This window comes from Notothenia rossii (genome assembly GCF_949606895.1).
Source record: "Notothenia rossii genome assembly, chromosome: 5".
NCBI classification, from domain to species: Eukaryota; Metazoa; Chordata; class Actinopteri; order Perciformes; family Nototheniidae; genus Notothenia; species Notothenia rossii.
The window spans coordinates 52,228,446-52,252,707 of NC_136903.1; the positions used below are offsets into that span (position 1 = coordinate 52,228,446).

The 24,262-nt window shown below is 39.9% G+C and overlaps 2 long non-coding RNA genes across 2 annotated transcripts; both read right to left on the minus strand.

The window, feature by feature from the left end:
- Nucleotides 1–9,411: 9,411 nt before the first annotated feature.
- Nucleotides 9,412–11,754, minus strand: LOC307039296. The gene is made up of 3 exons (XR_013808198.1): nucleotides 10,596–11,754; nucleotides 9,902–10,058; nucleotides 9,412–9,796 (listed from the first exon to the last, which is right to left on the minus strand). It is a non-coding gene; the product is annotated as an uncharacterized lncRNA (long non-coding RNA).
- Nucleotides 11,755–12,512: 758 nt separating this feature from the next.
- Nucleotides 12,513–13,936, minus strand: LOC307039297. Its single transcript, XR_013808199.1, has 2 exons — nucleotides 12,737–13,936; nucleotides 12,513–12,648 (listed from the first exon to the last, which is right to left on the minus strand). It is a non-coding gene; the product is annotated as an uncharacterized lncRNA (long non-coding RNA).
- Between the last annotated feature and the right edge of the window lie 10,326 nt (nucleotides 13,937–24,262).

A 24,262-nucleotide genomic window follows, 5' to 3' on the forward strand; every position in this document is an offset into this window, starting at 1 on the left:
AATACTCAAATTTCCCCTCCTCGACTCCTCGACTCCTCGACTCCTCGGTCGATCCTCCGGTAGTGACCCGGAAATGAATTTCAGCGCGCCATTTTGAAGGACATCTAATTTCTCTAAATCCGAGTATGATTTTCTTTTTAAATATTGAAGTTGAAAGCATCAATCTGGTGCACTTTGAGAGCAACATGAAGAGATCTATGGATACCTCTCTCAGCACCCATATGAAACAGAACTGTAAACAGATTTTCTTTTTCTTTATGGATATTTTACAAATCCTTCCCCTTTTAAACTGTATTCTTGTTTTACTGCCATACAGATGGAGCACTGAATTTCGGACTCCAGCTTACAGCTTCCTGCCTACTACCAGCCAAAGACCAGTATAGAGGAATGTTAAGCCCTCCCACTATTTTCCAAGAGGGCGTTGCCAGATTTTCAATTTCAGGTTTTAACCAGGAGATGGCGCTTCATTCACAAATACAGAAAGACAAGTTTCATGGACTTTCAGTTGTGTTTTGAAGAGCATTTGAACACATCAATATTTTAGATCAGCTAAAGTATATCTAATCTTGTAATTCAATAATATATAGTCTTTATATATTAAATAATCATAATTATAATGTAAATGTTTACATTACACTTCTTTATTTGTTATGCTCATACTTTAACCTTTACAATCGTTTGCTTTAATATGCAGTATATTTTTGTGTTTGCTTCCTCCTGCTCCCTTTCGGACACATACTGTATGATTTATTATTATTATTAATATGAAGATATTATTAAGATAAGATAAGATGTTACTTTATTGATTGAACATTTTAGTTTAGAATGTGCTGTCCCACGGTAATTCAGAAGGCTCACAGGTCACATTCCGACCATTATTTAAAACAATAGGTGCTTTCACACCTTCTACAGTTTGATTTGTATAGAGGGAGCTCTGTCAGTTTTTCGAATTACCCATTTGCTTTCGGGGAGCCCTATTTTTCAGAGCAAATCCTGCTACTAAATATGTCACACGCACGCTCTGTTGACTGGCGCAGCAGCGCGGATGCGATCAATTGCTATAAAAACACTCTTCTACTAATACAGACGGTGTCACTATGCCGGCGGATGTGGCCGTTGTTGAAGCCTCTTCAGGCTCCGCATCGGCAGGCCTCTCCCTCGGTGTGGAGCTGTCAAACTCGACCCTAACGCCGCTTACAGCCAGCCAACTAAAAGTTGTTTTCCGTTCACGTTGTCATTTTTAGACTCCTTCGCTTCTTTGCTTGTGAATCCAAAAGCCGTGACGCTTGGCTGTTTTCGTTTTGCCATATTTTTTTATTACACAGCCAGAGTTAAAAAAATATCAATATGAACATTTCTAATACCGCGCCGGCATCACCGCCATAACCATAGCAACATAAGTAAGAATGTAGCGCCGCCACATACAGATGGCAACACCCAGACATATTCACAAATATAAAACAAATATTCAGAAACTGTAATGAACAATAACTATTATTTATTTCAAGAACTGTTATTTACAGAAACTCAACATTTCTAATCTGTGTGACACAAATATGCACGATTGTTTTGGGCTCCCCCTATTTATCTCAAAGTCAGCCTTCAGGGGAGCTCCCTCCCTCTTCGGGGGAGCCAAGGCCCTCCTAGCTCCCCCCCATTTCGAACAGTGTCTGTGGCTGAATGGCCAGCGATTAGGTGCGGCGCATTTGTCATAGGTGATCAGAGCTAACTGCCTGCCGTCAGATTTCATTTAAAAAACAGATCTGATTTTAAGACTATTTCTGCGCTCATAAAGAATGATAAGAATAAGAATAATGCGTATTGAACTGGTTTCATTAATTAGTGAGTTTATTTAATACTAGAACCGCCAATCGGGTCAATTTGTGTGATGTGTGTTGTGTGTGTGCAATGTAACTTTTTTTCAATAAAATATTAAAATCTCCCAGTCCCTGACTTTTCCTGAAAGTGTGTTATGTAGCCCCCTATGTTGTTAAAAATTGCATTCTAATAGCGGGATTTGACAGGTTTAGGTAGGCCTATACAAAAACCTCTGGCGGTTCTAGTGTTAAGGTAATTAGGTACAGTAGAAGCCCTTTTTTATCAGTAACGAATTTAGCAGTTGAACATAAAAGTCAACTAACTGAGGGTCACTTGCAATGACAGTGTTGTGTCTAACTGTAAGCTTGTCACTCAGAGTAACCTACCTTTAATTTAGCTGCTGGAGAAGAAAGATCAAGGGGGGAGGGGGGGAGAGAGCTGTGGTTGATGGGCCATTAGTTGTGTAAATACACAGCTGAGAGCTGCCGTTTCATTCAGACTGTTTAAAAAACTGTAACAACGGACTATTTTTCTTAGCGGATGCATGTGAATTTAGATCAATACATACAACTATTTTTTAAATCAATAAAAACATTTTCTAAATCCATAAAAGCATTTCAATTAATATTGGGAGTCATGTCGTTACTTTGTTGAGAATGTGGCCATGTAATAAGCGGGATAATTTGCAGCGACTTGTTCTTTATGGGGAAAATAACACCCTTCATCCAGATGAGGATCCCTCCGCTACATTTTGGGATCCTGATCGACCGACGAAACTCCATTAAAATATACATATTTTTGGTGAATTACTGAGTTTAGGCACGTTAATAACGTTTTAATGAAGTTGAATACAGTATATTCATATGTGTCAGTGATTTCATGTCAATTCGGCGAACATAAACATAAATGATCGTGGTGAAGATGATGATTAAATTAGGATTAAAAATTGAGAGCCGGGCTGCATTTCCTCCCGTTCGTTTTTTTCGAATAACACAATTATTTTGTTAAATAACAACATGGTGATGTTTTGTAAATGATTACATGTCTCTTATTTAGCACAGTAGTATGATATCCGTGACATATGGATCTTAACAAAGTTCCGCTGTACATCCAGCATACTGTATCTCACTTTATTTCACATGAGTTCCAGTGTGGAACCCCACTGCACCCCCTGGTGGATCATTGATCCATTGCAGCTGGCTTCATTATAATTATATTTATCTATCACGGGGGCGGTCTCAAGTCAAGCTGGAGGTTTTCCCTTGAGCGAGGAGAGACAGCAAGCGCATTTCGTGGCATCTGCGGGCAGTGGCAAGTACTTCCGGCATCTGCCACGGAGGCCGCTACTCCGTGGTATCTGTGGCAAGTATATGCCAGAGATGCCACAACTTGCCGTGGCAAGTATATGCCACAACTTATATATGCCACAACTTGCCGTGGCAAGTATATGCCACAACTTGCCGTGGCAAGTAAATGCCACAAGTTAAGAGGTAAGAGAAGGTTTACGGTAGCTGCCACTCGCCTTCCGTGGCAAATGCTGATATTTAAACCCGTATTTATCGCGTAAAATGTCGCTGTTTTGGCATGACTTTATCGGACTGATCTGTACACAAGACTGATGATCTGTTACTGATGGTCCGATCATATTTTTCAAAAAGATTAAACATTATATGTTCTATAGATTTTACTTGGAGAACGTGGTTTGTTAAAATAAATAAACGTGCTATTTTTATGATAATACTCAAGATATATTATTAGTAAGTTGACATAAAGATCTAACATTGTTGACCAGAGGTGGGAAATAGGCTAACTTGTATACTCAAGTACTGTACTTGTGATTTAGAAATAGCCTACTTGTACTTTAGTTGAGTATGTAAATGGTATGTTACGTAGTAGGCTACTTACCCCACTACAATTCAGAGGTAAATTGTGTAATTGTAGCCTACTCCCCTACATTTATTTAATACGCTACCTTTAGTTACTTACTACAGATTCTGATTAATGATGATACATATAATCAAGTCTTAAATCAGACTTTATAGTTACTCCTGGAGTAAATTCACAAGATGCCCTACTACAGTATACAAAGTCATTAAAACTAGCTGCACCTTTACCAGCTTTGAGAACACTTTCATGATCAGTCATTATAATGAAAACATGTAATATGCACTTTAAGTATATTGTTATGCTAATCATTTTGCGCTTTTATTTGAGTAACATTTTAATGCATGACTTTTACTTGTAACAGAGTATTCCAACATTTAGGTTGGCTACTTCTACTTTTACTTCACACTAGAACCGCCAGGGGTCGCTGTATAGCCTACCTAAAACCACCAACGTGTCAAATGAACGAATGCATTGATTTTCAAGGTACAATGTTATTTTATTTATCATACTAGAACACAATGAGTGTTGTCACTACTCGCCGTGGCATGTGCCTTGGCATTTGTGGCATCTCCCACAGAGGCCACTACTCTGTGGCATCTGTGGCAAGTATATGCCACAGATGCCACAACTTGCCGTGGCAAGTATATGCCACAACTTGCCATGGCAAGTAAATGCCACAGATGCCACAACTTGCCGTGGCAAGCATATGCCACAACTTGCCGTGGCAAGTATATGCCACAACTTTCCGTGGCATTTGCGCATGCTGAACGGGAGTTGCCACAAGATGCCAGAGTTAAGAGAAGTTTTACGGTAGCTGCCACTCGCCTTCCGTGGCAAATGCTGATATTTAAACTTGTATTTATCGTGTAAAATGTCGCTGTTTAGGCATGACTTTATCGGACTGATCTGTACACAGGACTGATGTGCGATCTCTATTTTTCAAAAAGATAATAAATTATCATTTATATTCAATTTTACTTGGAATACCCTACGTGGTTTGCTAAAATAAACAAACGTGCTATATCTATGATAGTAGGCTAAACATAGGCCTATATTGTAAGAAAAAAAGAAATATTGTCAAGTGAGCGTTGCAACGCAAGCCCTTGGCAATTGTCGCTTCTTGAGGGGAGTTTCCACTGCTTGCTACGATAACCAGGTGTATTGTTACTAGTAAAGACAAATAATTAAAAAATAAATATCTGTATTGACACAGCAACGTGTACAATGGTGTTATTAGACTTGGCTATAGACTTAGGGCAGCTGTAACTGATTGCAGTTGCCACTGCTAGTGAGATGCTAAGATTTATACTTTATAAATGAGGCAAAGGACAGTTATATTTGATTGTACACATGTATAAATGTGTTATTTTAAATCCAGGCATATGTACTTAATTTGTATTATTTTCGTTGTTAATAAACAGATTAATGTCATTGTATCTGTTTTGTTGTTTAATATTTTAATTCTGGTTGAACATTTTTATTTAAATGCTTCAGATTATTCTTATTAGATATTGATATCAGTGAATCAAAACAAACCATGTTATTCCGTTAAGACAATCATGACAGTATATTAAAACATCAGGACACAATGTATGCTTTTTTATCCACCCTTTTATTGCGTTTTGAAACTGGCGAACAATTTATATTGTTCGAGTTCTTGACAGAACGCTGAGTCATGCAAAAACAGCGACATTTTACGCGATAAATACGGGTTTAAATATCAGCATTTGCCACGGAAGGCGAGTGGCAGCTACCATAAACCTTCTCTTAACTTGTGGCATTTACTTGCCACGGCAAGTTGTGGCATATACTTGCCACGGCAAGTTGTGGCATGGTTGTGGCATATACTTGCCACGGCAAGTTGTGGCATCTGTGGCATATACTTGCCACAGATACCACATCTGTGGCATATACTTGCCACAGATACCACGGAGTAGCGGCCTCTGTGGCAGATGCCGGAAGTACTTGCAACTGCCTGCCGATGCCACGAAATGAGCCAGGCCCTACTGTGAGCGAGGGCAGATAACGTACCAATCACGGCCCTCGCGTTTCAAACTGTCTGAAATGAATCGCTACATCTGTATAGTAGGCTATTTCATACCTGTTTTTCATTTATTCTCTTATTGTTCGTATAACTATAATGATCATATGAAGGTGTGCCGCGGAAATAATCTTATGAATAATTTTTGACAAAACTGTTCTAAACACTCAGAGAGTCCTTTAGCTCACCTGAGCCCCTAAGTCTGAGAAGACTCTCCGCAGCTTGTTGTGGAAACAGCTCCTTATGTCCGTTAGTGCAGCTAGCTAACCAGATGCTAACATCACGGTCCCTGCTAGCACCGGTCCCTCTCTCTCTCTCCCTCACTCCCTCTCTCTACACACTCTACGCACTCTCTACGCACACTAAATGCGCTATTGCCACACACACACAAGAGGTTTCTCGATACTCTAATTTCCCCTCCTCGACTCCTCGGTCCTCCGGTTGTGACCCGGAAATGGATTTCAAGCCAGAAACCAAGGTATTTGTAACAGGTAACCACTTCAGGTTTTATTCCTTGCGTAGTTACAATATCTAAAACAGGCTCTGGTATCTTTTTAGCTTTAGAAAAGAGCATTACCTTGGTTTTCTCAACATTTAAAATAAGCTTTAGTTCAGAGCTGAGTCTGAATAATGTTAAAAACAGCCTGTAGTTTAACACCAGCCTCCTTAATGGAGGGACCTGCACAGTACATCACGGTATCATCTGCATAAAAATGTAAAGTAGCTTCATCGACATTTTCACCTAACTGATGTAGATGGAGAATAAAAGTGGACCTAAAACAGAACCTTGGGGAACACCATTTGCAATGTTCAACCACTCAGAAGACAGCCCATCAAAATGAACACATTGGGACCTTTCAGAGAGGTCATTCACAAACCACCCTACTGCATGGCTGGAAATGCCTATACTGGCTAGCCTCTGCTTTAAGATGCGATGATCGACGGTGTCAAATGCTTTGGAAAGGTCAATAAATAGAGCTGCACAACTTTGCTTATTATCTAAAATACTTGCCACATCATTCACCACTTTCATTGTGGCAGTGATGGTGCTGTGTTGCTTTCTGAAGCCTGACTGATGTTTAGACAGGAGACAACGATTTAATGGCTTTCCAAAATTTTCCAGGATTATTCAGATTCTTTGTGGTTACTGACAGATAGTACTTTGATTTAGCACTTTTGATATGTGAAGTGAAGCTATATTCTCTCCTCGGTTCCCCTCCTCAATCCTCCGCTCGCATCTCCTGTGGGCGGGACTAAGTATCGAGGATAGGAGTCGAGGAAAGGAGTCCTGGGTTGCTTTTGAATAGTCCATTTAGCTTAGGAACCTTCCTAACCGAGTGAAATTACCCGGAAGTCCCTCAGTGGCAGCCATGATAAGTGCCGTTCGAATTCTCTAGAATGATAGGAAAGGAGGTTTCAAACTTCCTTTATAACCTCCTTTAGCTTAGGAACCACTGGACCTCCCTAACCGAAAGGAGAGGAGAAAATGCTGCCCCACAATACCTTGCAGCCGCAGCATTTGACGTCACACAACAGTCGGCCGCTCACGGACACAAACGATTATGACGGAGAAATTATATCATGAAAGTTACGGTGCTTATTAAGCATTTTAAAACGTATGTGGTAAGTTGCCAAAGTGCTTTGTTTTGAACGTTCATCAGTATGATAATCAAAAAGAGAAATATGAACATTAGTTTTTACTGAAATTATCAAATAAAGTCAACATTTCACTGAGCTGTGTGGGGTTTGTTCAACTTTTAAAAGATGTTTGAATGGTGATATACACAGTGATAGGTATTAAAGACTAACGTTTATAATAAACACATTTGTATTGATTTTAAGATATTTTCATACAATCATACGGATTGGGATCATTTGTATTAATGTGGACCGGAGGGAGAGACGAGCATAAGTTTCACTTTCATTTTTATTTCAATTCCAATTTTGGTCATGAAGAATATGTTTCTCTGTTGTTCATAAAGCATAAAGCAACAGCATCAGAGCACGGTGCAGAGTCTCTAGATGAGTCGCTCGTTCTTATTAAACATCCATGTTGTCCATTGTATAGAAAACTGTAGTTTCCATAGTTTCCCCACAGCAGCAGACGCACACAATGACGTCCGCTGGTGCATCATAAACACATCGGATAGTGAAAGTGCATTCGGATTCTCTAAAGTACCGCAGTCTCTTCTCCTAAGTCCTTTTGAATTATCCTATCCACTATCCCTTAACCCTGTGACGTTTCACTCAGAGGTCAAGGAATAGGAGATAGGGTTAGAACTTAGGAGCTGATTTTTAAACTATCCGAACGCAACCCTCGACAGAGAAATTAGATGTCCTTCAACATGGCGTGCTGAAATTCATTTCCGGGTCACTACCGGAGGAACGAGGAGTCGAGGAGTCGAGGAGGGGGATTTGGGCCCTGTCTCAGGTCGACTATTTTCATTTCCTCGCTCCTCTGTCTCACCGGAAGTTGATTTGTTTGCGCCATCTTGAGTACCGTCCCATGGCTCTTATTTCTGCCGGAGGACCGAGGATTGAGGAGCGATAATGGAGGAGAGATAAACGAGGAACCACCAGTCCATCCTCCGATGAAATCCTCAGATACTCGCCCTGCCCCCTTACTGTGTATCGCTCACTGATTGGACGATGCAGTGCATGCACTGATCTCATGCTTCTTGTTCTTAACATGAGAGCAGTACCCCAGCGGAGTGAAGAAAATAAATGAAACTCACGAGAGTCACTCCTCAGTTTAAACTGTGTTTTGTTTCAATTCATGTATCATTTAGTTAAACATATGTGATATATCTGAACAATAAAGTGGTCAAAAATGTTTTTATTCATTTATTGGAAACATTTTCATGATCGCTTTTTTCGTTTTATATTTTCATTTACTGTCATTTCCATTCAGTCAGTCATTAAGTGCTATTAAAATGTTAATGTGCTACATATCCACACAAACAAACAAAGTGTGCAATCCAATGAATGTTAATATAACTGGGTTTTGATAGATAATATATATCTTTTTCTTCTCTCAATTATTTTATTTCTATTGTACACTCTAATCAATATTAATCAAACTATTGTTCGTTTATACATTTTAAGAATGGCGTTTATCTTTTTTGAGAATGAGTTCTTATTTGATTTTATTTATTGGGGTCTACAACAGATGATACAAATGTTTGTGTCAGTAAATGTGTGGCAGGGGTGTATGTGAAAATAACGGGGACAGAGCTGCTGTCAGACGAACAGCTGTGCGGCGTCATCACAAACGGACGTCGCTTCACGTGATGCTCCGGAGGAAAGGACGTCCCATTGCTCTTAAAACTCATTTCCCTGCTTCTCGTGGTTTCCTTGTGTCCCTCCATGCTTCCCTGGAGGGAGGGACTAAACCAGGGCTGCCAAGTTTCAGTAAAAAGTAGGAGTGAGACTTTCGGGGGAAGATGCGTTCGGCCACCGACCAAAGGTCGGCGGCGAAATTTTTTGGGCCTTTTTTAACGTCGATTTAGAGGAATATCTCAATTTAAATTAACATTAAGACTGTTGTGATGTCTCTTCAGCCCCATGCCAGCTGCTCTCCCTGCACTGTCGGCCTCCTCATGCTTATATATTGTTAATAATTGACCAGCACAAGTAGAAATTAAAGCAATTGTAACAAGAAAAAGTTTGACAAATAAAATACATTTATTTATAAAATGTCAATATAAATAGAACCAGAATAATATATATATAATATATATTATAAAAAAAGTGCATTTCTTTGTTTGTGTGTTTTGGTTTACATGACATGTCTCATGTTGTAGGTGTTTGTGGCAGATTTTGATGCCTTGATGACAGAGGGAGTGGGCTCCTATTTGAAACACTGTGGCTCAAGGTTTGCCATCTTCACAGTCATGATGGATGATAGAGTTCCATCAAGAGCCAAACTGTTTCGGTTTTGTTCAGTCCCACCACAGAGAACACTCGTTCAGCATCAGCATTTGAATGTGGAAGTACCAACACCAACTTGGCGATACGAGAGAGCCTCCCAAATCTGCTCATACCGGTCACCTTTGAAAAATGTACATAGGAAGCCTAATTACTCTCAAGTATTTTTGTATAGCATTAAGTTGATTACGTCAATGGGTATTTCAAAGGGTGCAGAATAATTCGTACCTTATTCTTCATTGATGCCATGTTCCCCCAAAAGCTCTCAATGTCGAACGTGTCTGGGTCTTCGGGGATGGCAATGTCCATGGACTGGTAGTCCAGAAACTCCTCGCTCAGTTTGTCACGCTCGTCAGGTCCGTTGTATGGGAGAAGTTTAGGAAAACTAAAAAGAACACAATGTGCACTGATCTGGTAAAGTAATGTAGCTGAAACGGGTTGTTTTTCAGATGTGGTCATTAAAATGTACAATCTATTAAGAAAATGTTAAGAAAATGTGACAAGAGCCAAGAGTCTACCCGACATCTTTCAGACTTTCAAACTAACAAACAAACATCAGACAGAAATCGAAGTATAAAGTTAAGGAATGAATGATCCAGTCTCAAAAGATAGCTACATGTTACTGTTTGATTGATTGAATATTTTATTAGACAGAAATGCAAACAGCACAGGTACAGCACTGTAAATTCCCTTAGCTCATAGTAAATATCCATTAGCTCACACACGCAAATACGTGATGATTTAACTAACACTGCTATTAGTCACGGTTGTTTGTTGTTAAACCCACCGCAGCAACCTGCCACACTGCTCACCAGCAGCCTGTGTGACGTTAAGTCTCACTTAGTCAGACCCACCGTTGACTTCATCAAAATAAAGATATTTGTAAAAATAATGTGTTTGTAAAAATGAAGTGGTTACCTACCGCCTGATCTCCCGCTTCAGATGAAAATGTCAGTCACGGCATTATTGAGGCGCTGACAAACATCTCACGTTTACTTTTCGATTTCTCCGCCATAAGTGTTGTTCTCATAGAGTTGTCTGTGGATAGAGACGCAATGACTCTGATTGGTTTGTATACGTGGTGCCTTTCGTTGGGTTGGTTAGATTTAGCCTCGAGGGCTGATGATTGGTTATCACATATCTCGGTCAGCCAATCGGGGGCATAATAGGGCGGGCTCACCCTGTCCCTGACTCGAACTACGGCAGGCCTCAAGCAACAAGTTATGGAAATATATCATTTAATAAAAAATATAATTATAAAGTAGTGAGAGGGGGAAAAAAGCGTGTGAAATGGCAAGTGTGGCGTGAGGCGTGTGAAGAGGTTAAATTGCGTGACTCTCACTCTCAAAGGGTGAGACTTGGTATGAAGGTATGGCGTTATATTTGTGCCTCTATCCTGAGCACGCAATGAAACATGTTGAGCCTAGAAAATGCGATTGAGCGCACACTTGAACATTTTTGAGCACAGAGAAATATATTTTCTCTCATAAAACTCCTGCTCCGTGCGCAAGCAGACCGCTGCACGCGCTCTCTCTCCCTCGCTCGCTCGACCTCTCCACCCTGTGCGCGCTCAGCTTTGCCTGCCTGCTCGCTCAAGTTGTCACAGCGTTACAAATGTGCCACGAAACCAACCAATCGGAGAACTCGAAAAGATCAATTCTGATTGGCTGGTCCAGCACCATGTAGAGAGAAGAGTTGCGACAGCGGAAGTCCAAAATGCTTGATTGTCACGTGGTTCAGAGAGACTCAGAAAGTTCCCGGAAGTTTGTGGCGGGCCATTTGAATCACGATTTGAATGCATTAATAACAGGATAGAAATGCAATTTTTGGTAGTTATTGGTCAATCAAGGTTTTGATTTACAATATGTATACAACATATCGATATGTGTATGTAGTTACATCAATGTGTTTGTTTGTTTTTTAAGTAAAATGTGCTAATATTTGAGGATTAAGACAAAATAAGAAGTACTTTATTGATACCAATTGGGGAAATGTTAACGCGGCAGCAGCAAAAGACAAGGCATTGTACATTAGACAGTTAAAAGACTAGAATTAAACAATCGAAAATGTAAACATCTTAAATAGAATATATAGCATTGCAAAAAGTTGAAAATATACATGGATAGTGTGAACAGCTATCTTACCTGTTAACATACATGTTAGGCTAACGTTGCCTTGGTTACAGATCCAGTTCCTGTTGTTTATTGCTTTTAATTCTTTAAAACAAATATTATCTTCTTAAACTTGTATGAGTCAAGAACATCACATCCTTATTGATATATTTAGAGGGAGGGAAGGAAGGTTTCAAAATTCTGATTAGAATCGTTTCTACCATTTCTTTAATTCATGGTGGTTTCAGTAATCCTCTGGTAATTGAGGACATAAGTCATCTAAATGACTAATGTAATCTTTATGACTTTCAGAAAGGACAGGAGACCGACAGGTGCCTATCAATGATTGTCAACTGACAGCAAAATGAGTCAAAGCACTAGCAGCAGCAGCAGCAGCATGATGATGTTAAATGTGTTGTTTTAGGAACATCCATTGTAAATAAATGGAATTCAATAAACATTCAATAGCATGCGTGCAGTTTGTCTGTGCCTTTTCCTCTGTGTTGTCCTGGCATATAGTCTCCCCCATGGTTTGCTGTGCTGCTGGGGGATGCTCCAATCACTCATAGAAAGAAGTACACATGTACAGCTTCCCCACTGACACAGAGAGGAGGAAAGAATGGCTGGCTCAAGTCAGCAGGAGCCTTTTAACTATCACAAAAGACAACAACAGCAACAAAATATGTGAGGTAATCATATTTTTCACAAAACGAAGACCACACCATTGGGAGGCTTAATGTCTTTTTAATCAAAAATAAGGAACAGGGAGAGGCTTGCAAAACTCTGGGAGTTGAGACTCAGGCTCAGGGTGAGGTTCTCATTGCAGGTCTTCAGGCTCCATTGAATCCCCCTGGAGTTCTTGTGCTGAGAGAGAGAGACAAAGACAGGAGAAAGGGTTAGATACATCTCGCAACCTATAGGATGGGAAATGGCTGACCTATTTTAAACTTACCTTGTATTTTCACTCTAACTTAAGTCCCTCTCCCTTTGCCATCAATCCAAAATCAGCTGAGCTGCAACATAATACAGAAAGGTAATAATCAACAGAATCACAAGGACATAATATGACTCTGCTAAAAACACTCACCCATAAATTACGTTTTTGTTTACTTGTCTCAAATATCCACTCTAAATCCATATCAATAGCAATGTATCACAAAAATAGCTCTCTTCCTTATTAGTGTGCAACGTTAACTATATTATGCTAGCTTGAACTCCAAAATGGATATCCTCATTTCACCACCTCCACCCACTACAATCACACGCCCCAATGTTATATTTAACTTCCTCCACCCCGGATAAAAGCACGTTAAGAAGCCCTTTCTCTCTAATTCCACAACGTTGGACGGAATAAACATTAAGAGAACGGATTAATAGGCTGTTCATGGTTAACGTGTGTTGCTAACTTTATCCGGTCCTAGCCTAATCTGTTTAGTTGTCCGGTTGAAAATTAACGCAAGCTCTATGCCCATTGTAGAACAGGAAACAGAAGTTGGTCCAGGTTCTGGTCAACCCAAAATTGTGATAGAGAGAGAAACATGTTTGTCATTCTGCCACCTCTAATGCTTACAGCAAGTAATCAATACAGAAGGGTTCATGGCGTACATGTAGGCTACGGTTTGTTAGCTGTTTGCTTAAACTACCCCTATAGCTATGTTGCCGGCTAGCAAACTCAGGCATTGCAAACAATAACGTGATATCAGAAAACTAGAAATGTATAACTCACCTGACACTGTGGTGTGCTATTCTCTTCATTCGAGTCTGTCATGTCCTGTAATGTCAACGACGGATGTGTAATAAGAACGTCAACAGCCTGATGGCAACCGAAAATCCCTCTCTCATCTCAGATACAAGATATGATTGGAGACGACCAGCCAATCACAATTGACCTTCTCGAGTTCTCCGATTGGTTGGTTTTGTGGCACATTTGTAACGCTGTGACAACTTGAGCGAGCACAGGCAAAGCTGAGCGCGCACAGGGTGGAGAGGTCGAGCGAGCGGGGGAGAGAGAGCGCGTGCAGCGGTCTGCTTGCGCACGGAGCAGGAGTTTTATGAAAGAAAATATATTTCTCTGTGCTCAAAAATGTTCAAGTGTGCGCTCAATCGCATTTTCTATGCGCAACATGTTTCATTGCGTGCTCAGGATAGAGGCACAAATATAACGCCATATGAAGGTAGATATGGTGCAAAATGTGAGAGCGTGTAAAACCTGATGTGAGCAAAAAGAGAAAAAAAATGAGAAAAAAAATCTGAGCTTGTGTGCATACATTTACACTTGTATAACATATCCACGTAACTGTGAACCAAATTTACACTTGTATAAAATATCCACGTAACTGTGAACCAAATTTGAAGTCACAGAAGAAAAAAAAAAGTGTTTTAGCTTGTAGAAAAAAAATGAACTTAGTGCTGAAATATTCACTTGCAGAAAAATACATATTTTTTAAATATATTTTCCATTACAACTGCAACTTGGTTATTACAACCTCTCAAATCAGTCATTACAACTTGACGAATCTGGTCTGTGGCAGTATAAATCGACGAATCTGCGGTCTTGACTTTTGCTACACTTCTTGCGATAAATGTGTCGCAAAAGTAATTTTCACCTTTAGATCAGCTGTAGATGTAGGGGGAGGGAGGGGGTTGGAGCAAAGGGGCGGAGCTATCAGAACGACGAGGCTTGACTGCGGGGCTAAAGGCCCTGATACACCGGCCCGAAATCGGCAGTAAATGGGAGTCGGGCCGAACATAAGCGTGGGCACGCCCTATTCGGAGTGGTGTGCGCCACACCGTCGGGTCAGTTCTGCCGACCTGACGCATTTTCTTGCCGATTCAACATGTTGAATCGGCGTCGGGAACACCACCGGAAGTCGGACAAAGGGATAACACTGATTGGCTGTTCAGCTAGCGAATCAGTGCATGAGAAGCGTTAACGGAAGTGAGGGAGGTAAACAAATGATTTAAGATGGAAGATGGAACACACACGGACGGCTATTTCCCCTCATCGGTTTATAGAGCTCCTGTTCGTTCATGTTTTCAATGGACGAGAGTGAAAATGGAAAGAAAAACGCTATTTGTTGTTTGTTTATATCACGGAGTCTGTTCTTCTTCTCTGTCTTCCGGTTGTTGCCTCTTTTGAATGATGAATACACACTACCGCCGCCTGCTGGTAAGGAGAGTTATTGCCACTCACGCAAGCGCAGTTCATATGTGCTCGGCTCGGATTTGCAGTGTGTTCCAGTGTACGAATTCGGCAAATACGCAGGAGAGTCCGGCGACGCAACAGTCGGTGTCGGCGTCGGCGACTTCTCAGGTGACTGGCCGGTGTATCTGGGCCTTAACGGTTCGTGTCGCTATGGTCGCTACCAGTCCGCTGACATGGCGCGTCAATCAACGGTAAGTTTTGCCCATTACATGCCCAGTATTACTTTGAATATTATTATTGTGATTGAGGATTAAATCCGCTTTGAAGACCACCGTTTTATATTGTGCAGTTTCGCGGCAAAATAACGTCAGATAGCCAGCTAACGCTAGCTTTGTTGAGTTTATGCTAGCTAAACAAGTAGTGGTTGTAGTCTACAGCAGTAATTAATATATTATAGCCTACTGCTTTGGTACTAACGGTGGTGTTTTTAAAGCCTTTGTAAATTATCCATGCTATTTTCTATTTAGCTAACGTTGAAGTAGTGTATGTGAAATCAACCTCACAATAAGATGTGTGTATATTACAATTATTAATGTCATATTTCAAGATGATTACTTAGATATTACAATATCGTTGGTTGAGCTGGAGTTCATTATTGAGCTTACTCGTTTACGTCAGTCATATCTGAAGAACAAACCCAAACCTTGTTGTTTTTATTAATTGCATTACCAAATGGGTATCAAATAAACAGTAAGCATTGGTAACACAACTTCCAAAGTTACAGTAAAATAAGAAGGACTCTGACTCGGACTATACACAATCCAACATGTTCAACAGAAGATAATCAGTTATATTGTTTGTACACATGGTATTTTACATATATATATATATTTGTTTGTTTAAGGTGTCCAGGTGATGCAGACAGGCTGGACCAGAGAGTGAGACACATAACTGGATTCCTCACAGCAGTGAACTTCAGCACAGGTACAAATACTATTTTTTCATACTGTACAAAGAATCAAGAAATATATTGGTTTACATAAATGAAGTATTGACTTTAATACACTGATATACATACCATTAAACAATACTAAATCACCTACACATCAGTGAAGTTGAGGGTTTTTTCCATGCAAAAAGTTACATTTAGATGTTAACAAGCAATATGATTTTGTCAGCTTTCTAATTTAATGTATTGAAGGCAAAGATATTTATCACATAGTGAGAACTGCTACTATTTATCTCTCAATATTGTCTGTAAAAACGTGCTAAAAGTTATTCTTTCAGTGAGACAACAGAGCAAGCTTCTACAGTTACACTACGTTTTGTAACAGTTAAATATTATTTTGATAATAAAATATATTTCAATGTTGATGAATTTCATACTGTTCATTCATAATCTGATTACAATTACAAAATAATTATATCTACAGCCCCTAAACACACAAACACACCGCTTTCATAAATAACACACTTGTTCTGCAATAATATGTTTTATGTTTCCTGTCATTTTTGTTAGGAAAGGACATGCCTGAAAGACATCCCCTCTTTCTCTGAGGGTCAAGAAGAACATCCAAGAGGAAAATTAAAAGCTGATTTTATGAGATGTTAAGACCAGTACAGGACATTCACTAAGAAACTACTTTTATTGTGAAAACAAAGATCTGCACACCGAATATTTTTGTAGTCTATCAGGACCATCATTTGTTTGTGACGCTGCCTGCACCTCAGACAAGGGGTGGTTATAGTCGGGCTTATAAAGTGTGGCGAAAAACATAGTCAGCTGATGGGATGCATCTATTTCCACATCTACACTCCATCAGCTGATTATTTCTATTTGCCTCACTTTATGAGCTTCACAACACTTGTGCCTTGTACCGCAGAGTTTGTAACGTCACAAATAAATGGGGCCAATCTTCAGTCAGATGTGAATGTGTAATCTATTTTCATTAAGAATAATGGACGAAAAGAGTGCAAATATAAATACAATTTATTGAAATGTGAACCAAAAGTTGTTTTAAATAAAAAGCACATATGGACAGAAGGTGTAAGGCCTATTAAATGTATAAGTAAACACATTTAGTCAAATAACGTGACAGACTAGGCCTGTGCAGATGGTATCAGCTTTGCCCAGCATGGGCTCCTCCATCAGGCCTGGACCTCCTCGCTGATGAAAGACCCTCAGTCTTCTCCAAACCAACAGACAGGACGTCCATCACACAGAGGTTTCTCCCTGAAGTCTCTGCAGCTCTATGGATACCACGTTGTCTCAATCCGTCCACACTGAATATGACGGGAAAAAATAATAAGCAAATAATTAATGCTTTAGACATTAAGAAATATAAAGTTGACAGTTGTGTTGCTCAGTTTTTTTAGATTGTCAATACTATTAATGTATAACTAATATATCAGGTTAAGAGGAACATTCAAATAAAGATTGGTCTTTAAATACATGTTGTCTCTTGAATTGTTTGTCTAAAGTCAAGGATCTAGAACTGGTACTTAGTTTTATTGTCTGGTTATTATGCTGTTTGGAGGAGGCCTCACAGGTAAGAGCACTAACTAGCTACCATCACATGTACCTTAGCTTGACTTGAATGTATTAAACGTATAATTAAGTGATGGCAAAATATAAATAACTAATGTCATGCAAACATATTAATATTTGCTTGATTCCAGAGTTGAATTTAGCACAATTGCATACAAACGTCAAGGGATTTTAAGATTCTGAAGTCTTCGTTCTAGAAAATAGCATGGATAATTTACAAAGGCTTTAAAAACACAGCAGGAGCCCAAGTAAATTATAAAACGTGTAATTATTTCAGTACAGTTCAATTGGTTTTATTTTCATAAACGGTTATCAACCGTTAGTGCCAAAGCAGTAGGCTACAATATATTAATTACTGCTGTAGACTACAACCACTACTTGTTTAGCTAGCATAAACTCAACAAAGGTAGCGTTAGCTGGCTAACTGACGTTATTTTGCCGCTAAACTGCACAATATAAAACGGTGGTCTTCAAAGCGGATTTAATCCTCAATCACAATAATAATATTCAAAGTAATACTGGGCAAGTAATGGGCAAAACTTACCGTTGATTGACGCACCATGTCAGCAGACTGGTAGCGACACGAACCGTCAGCCCCGCAGTCAAGCCTCGTCGTTCTGATAGCTCCGCCCCTTCGCTCCAACCCCTCTCCCTCCCCCACATCTACAGCTGATCTAAAGGTGAAAATTACTTTTGCGACACATTTATCGCAAGAAGTGTAGCAAAAGTCAAGACCGCAGATTCGTCGATTTATACTGCCACAGAGCAGATTCGTCAAGTTGTAATGACTGATTTGAGAGTTTGTAATAACCAAGTTGCACTTGTAATGGAAAATATGTTTAAAAAATATGTATTTTTCTGCAAGTGAACATTTCATCACTAAGTTCATTTTTTTTCTACAAGCTACAACACTTTTTTTTTTCTTTTGTGACTTCAAATTTGGTTCACAGTTACGTGGATATTTTATACAAGTGTAAATTTGGTTCACAGTTACGCAGATATTTTATACAAGTGTAAATGTATGCACACAAGTTCAGATTTCTTTTCTGCAAGTGCTCACATCAGGTTTTACACGCTCTCGCATTTTGCACCATTGGGTCTAAGATACACGTTGATCAGTGGCGGCTGGCCCATAGGGGCGCTAGGGGCGCCGCCCCACCTCTTCCCACATTACAAATTAAAATTAAAAAAGTTTAAATTAAATTATTATTATTTCTTTTTAAATATATATTTTTTTAAATATATATTTTTTATTTTTATTTTTTATGAACAAGGTAAATATTATATAATTGGTATCAGTAAAATGCATAATCTACAATAAAATCTCGTTTAAAATGGTGTTACGATGTCTAAAGTTACTGATAAGTCACATGTTTCCTGCCTGGCCTTGCCCGTGTATCATTACCCTCTCTCGTCTGGGCGCTAAGAGAGGAGCCCTCAACCAGTGCAGCAGCAGCCACTAGCAGCTTACTGTTGCTATCTGTAAGCTATGGCTCCGAAACATAATTTCAGCCAATCAGCGTCGTCAAATCTGATGATCACTGGGCGCCAATGTCAGCGCCCGGTGCAGCGTTGTGGCTAGAAAGGATCCGTCTTGTGTAAAACTCTCGCGAGAGTTTGCGAGTCACGTGGCTGAATGTTTACGTTTGACAGGCAGCCTTTCAGTTACGATCGTTAACATCAGTGGGCCACAGCAAATGATGGTGAGAAGCTAAACTATCTATTAATTATGTAAATTACAGGGAGTGTGATTGTAACTGTGTGTGTGACTAGCTGGATGCAAAGAGGTAAACACTGTCTTTTGTTTCCCATGCTTGCTCTTCAAACAGCCGGGACAGATACTATGTGCCCGTGCTAAATAAACACACACACACACACACACACACACACACACACACACACACACACACACACACACACACACACACACACACACACACACACACACACACACACACACACACACACACACACACACACACACACAAAACACACATATTATTGTAGTTGAGTTTTGACAGCATCCATCAAACTAGATGTGTTGCCTTAATGGTCTTTTTTCTAATATTTCTGTGTTTCTGAACCACGTCTGTGTCTGCATATAATGTTCGTATTTAGTCTCCTCAGGGATCCCGCGGGGTCTTAAAAAGTCTTACATTTGATAATCTGAATGTAAGGCCTTAAAAAGGTCTTAAATATGAGCAAAAAAATAAGAAAGGTCTTAAATATGATTTAGATGGTCTTAAAAATGATCGGATTTGAAAGGTACTTCTGTGTTGCGATAGCGTCTAAATGTGTTTTGGGGGAAATGTCCGGGCTGCAAAGTAACCAGTACGGTAATAGCCTTTCAGTTCCCCCCAACAATTTGTATTGAATTAAATCAACATGGAATCAGTAATCACTAACTTTGTTTCCCCCGGCCCCTTATTGGAGAACACCCAGCTAGTAACCTAGCAACCAAGCTTCAGCTTACGGCAGTCAGAAACTCATGTATCTTCGAATCTACTTACAAATTAATATGGGGAAGTGTCAGTTCAACCGTATTTGGTTGGAAAACATCTAATTTAGTGCTTGGTTGAAACCAGTGGAGGGGAACGTGTTTGAAGCCCGCCGCACCATTTGCAAAAGAAATAAGCGTTTGTTTTGCTAGTGCAGCGTTAGCTAGTGGAGCGTTAGCTAGTGCAGCAGCTCCCGCAACAACACCGGGGGACCTCCGGGCGACGTTTGGGTCTACGTCAACCCTAAAAGCGGAGGTGCTGTAGACGCTAAATACCGTAGCTAAACACCAATCATACAACAGCAACGATGAAATAGTGTAGCCAATTTAATTTAAGGGGTAATTTCTCAAAATGTTCCCCGTGTGGTTTTTTCACCATTACAATAGCCCCACCTAAAATAATTTCCACCAGCCGCCACTGCGTTGATGGTTTAGAACAGGGGTGCCCACACTTTTTTGGCTGGTGAGCTACTTTTGAAATGACCAGCTAACCGAGGTCTACCAACTAAAAATAAAATCCCAAATTGCAAGGGTTGCTGAATAACACGTTTTATTTTTACATGGGATAACTACAATAGGGCTGCAACAAACGACTAATTTGATTATCGATTAATCTATAGATTGATGAAACGATTAATCGACTATTCGGACTACTACTGTGTGCCTTGCACAATTTCTCAAACGCTCTTATTTAGCCATCAACTTTTAGATTTAGTTTGAGATTGTTTTAGGCATGTGGAAACTAACAATGAAGACAATAAAGATGAATACTTGATTCAAAAATACATACATTATTAAATTAACTTAACAAATTGTGAACAAAATTAACATTGCTTTTTATTTGAATTAAATAAATAATATTTCACATCAAAAGAAACAACAATGTTTTAACAAATCTTATTAATAATAATCTGATGACAGAACTGTAAACAGAATAGCTGAAACTTTAACAAAATAAATAACTCAGTTACCTCTAATCATTAACCCATGTTTGTATAATGTAGTTAACTCCGTGTGTTGCTGCTAGCATACATAACACCTGACGTGGAAACGTTACTCGTGGATGGGGCTACAGAGCTACTAGAAAGACAGTCGAACCCGGTGCATTCCTCCGTCTGAATGTGGTGCACTTTTGCTAAATGTTTAGACAAATTGCTCGTGTTACCGCCCTTACATGCTAAACACTTTTGGTGACGAGCATTGTCCACCTCAAGACGGGTAACATGTAACCACACCTTGGAGCGCTTCTCTCCACCATCTCCTCCGTGTGTTGCTGCATGTAGCAGCTGCGTGTGTGTAAACTGCCCCGCCCCCTTGCAAACAGACGGGGGAGAGAGATCTCTTCTGGATTGGAAAGATAGAAAATACACCGACCATAGATGCATTTGTTTGTCTTTTTGCATGTTAGAAACGAGTTGGCGACACTAAGACTAAGAGATAATGTTTGTGTAGCAATAATACATGACCTTTCTCTTTCTCAACTCGCTACTCGGAGGGAAGTCGCTGTCATATGCCTTGTGAACACTCCAATAATGCCTCTCCACGTTACCTTTCTTTGGCAGAGCGACGCTTGCTTTACAAATAAGGCAAATAACCTTTGAATGTGACATCACAAAAAAAGATTCTCCCTCCCATTCTGTGTGGAAGTGGTATGTCTTTAGCTTTTTGCTCGTTCCCGCACTCATTTTGTTGTTTGTCTCTCCCGGCACTTGACTGATTTTGTATCGCTTTGCATTCTGGGTTAACAGACTGGAAAGCAATAGGTCGCTTTTTCTGTCAATCAAGTAAACTCCTGAATTAAGTGGCAGGGAGGCCAAGGGGGGAGGGATCAAAACCTGTTTTGTCTATTTTAACGGAGCTGGATTTTTTTTTTTATGAATGACTCGCGATCTACCAGCATTGCCCCCGCGGTCGACCGGTCGACCGCGGTCGACGTACTGGGCACCTCTGGTTTAGAAGAAAGAATCATAGAATTAAATTGTTCAAGGTTTATGGCTGAAAAGCATTCTAATTTACTATCTAGTGTATTATTAGAACGGGAGCTGTTGATAACACTATACTGGTCAAAGGCAAGAGGTCATTAATTTTGTTTCTAAGAGTAACAATTTTATCATTAAAAAAGCACATAAAATCATTACTACTGAGTGCTATGGGAATAGAAGGCTCAATCGAGCTGTGGCTCTCTGTCAGCCTGGCTACAGTGAGGAAAATAAATCTTGCATTATTCTTATTCTCATCTATTAATGAAGAGTAGTAGGCTGCTCTCGCTTTACGCAGTGCTTTCTTATATTCATTGAGAGTAATATGCCAAATTAAACGAGATTCTTCAAGTTTAGTGGGACACCATATCCTTTCAAGTTGTCTCAACTTTTGCTTTATTTTGCGGGTTTCGGCATTATGCCATGGAGCTAATCTATGTTGTTTTATTTTCTTCTTTTTCAAAGGAGCAACAGAGTCTAATTTTATTCGCAGCGCATCTGTAGCACTATCAACCACATGATCAATTTGGGGTGGTGTACATTTTGTATAAGTTTCCTCCCCTACATGCAGACATGCTATCGAGTTAAGTATTGATGGAATCTCTTTCTTAAATTTGGCTATAGCATTAACAGATGCAGGAACCTTTGACTAATGATTTTAGTCTAGGGCCGAATTCAGGATTTCCTAAATACCGAGGTCCAAATATGTTAGGGGGGTTCGGGGGATACCCCCCGAGGTTCTTGGGATTTTCATGATCTACTTAGGTGCTTTTTAAGTCCTGTGGGGGGTCACACATTGGATAATATATTGATTTCAAACCATGTCAGTGGGCTGCAGCATAAATTATTTTTGAAAGTGTAATGCATAAGAATCGGTTGATTGTTACAATTAATGATCTGGACATGCAGAAGAGCTAAAATGATCACAAAACATTGTCAACATTCATTTTCCATGTCTCTCTCCTTTTAACCTGCAGCCTCTCTTCCATCTTCTTTAGTCTCTCTAGCCTCCTCCCAATACCCTTCCTCAACTCCTCTCTTCCCCTCCTACGGGACTTGACCCGGAAATCGATCAAGACACGCCATTTTGAAGGACGTCCCAAAAGCTGAAATGCACACGTAGGAGTCGAGGAGGGGTGAGGGAGGAGGGGTGCGGGAGGAGACGAAAGGGAGGATACACGCGAGCAGACTACGCGGAAGTGTTTTCACTACTCGCGTATAAAAGCCCCGCCCCCACCTTCACAGCTGGTCCATTTCAACAGAGGAAAACCGACAACTGGAAGATGAGTGGAAAAGCATCACATAATTTTTTCTTTTTTTTTTTCTTTTTTTTTTCTTTTAACCTTTATTTAACCAGGATAGGTCTCATTGAGATTAAAAATCTCTTTTTCAAGAGAGTCCTGGCCCAAGAATGGTAACAGCACAGTTTCAGACAGTTTTACAGTTACAAACACAGTCACATAAATCTATAAGTGCTCACAGCTCCGTGGGAATTATTATGTGCAATTCATTTCTAAAAGGCTTCACATTACTATAATTATATTTTTATTTAAATGTAGGCTACATTTTACACCAACACGGAGCACAAAAGCAGGACCAACCATCATACATTGAATTCCTTGACTAACAAGAGAAAGATTCATTAATTTAAATAAATATTTAACCAGAAATGGGCCGGTTCTAAGGGGTTATTCAGTTAAGCCCGATGAGAGGGGATACAGCTGTTCGCATGTCATCATTAACAGACGTCGTCTAAGAGTGACGTTTGAGTGAACGAGGACATCCCAATTAATACCTGAGGACTCCTCTGTCCTCGCGTCACCTCCTTGTGTCTCTCGCTCGCATCTTACGGAGGCGGAGCTAAGATGCAAGGAAGGGACGCGAGTGAGGGAAAGGAGGAGTCGAGGAGGGGTATTGGGATGAGGCTTGAGTCTTCTTCCTGTTCACTACTCTCTCTGTCCTCTACTCTTCCTCTTTGTTCAATCTCTCCCTCGTTGTTTACTTTTTGCTCTGGCATGTCGCTCCTGCCAGTGAATTAAAAGCAATTCAGCCATTTTACTTATTTGTTTGCATTCTTTTTTTTATTTAAATCTGTTTTGTTTGATTCTCAAAAGAGAACAAAGATGTAAGCTAATTGTGTTTTATACAATTGTACGTTATTATGACATCATAACTGCAATCGATGTATGTTGTTTAAAAATGATGCCTATTGTTAATGAAGACTATTGTTATAGATATATAGATAGATAGATAGATGGGGTTATTAAGCCTACATTATTTTTGTGTGACTGTACCTGCAGTTCCTCCCT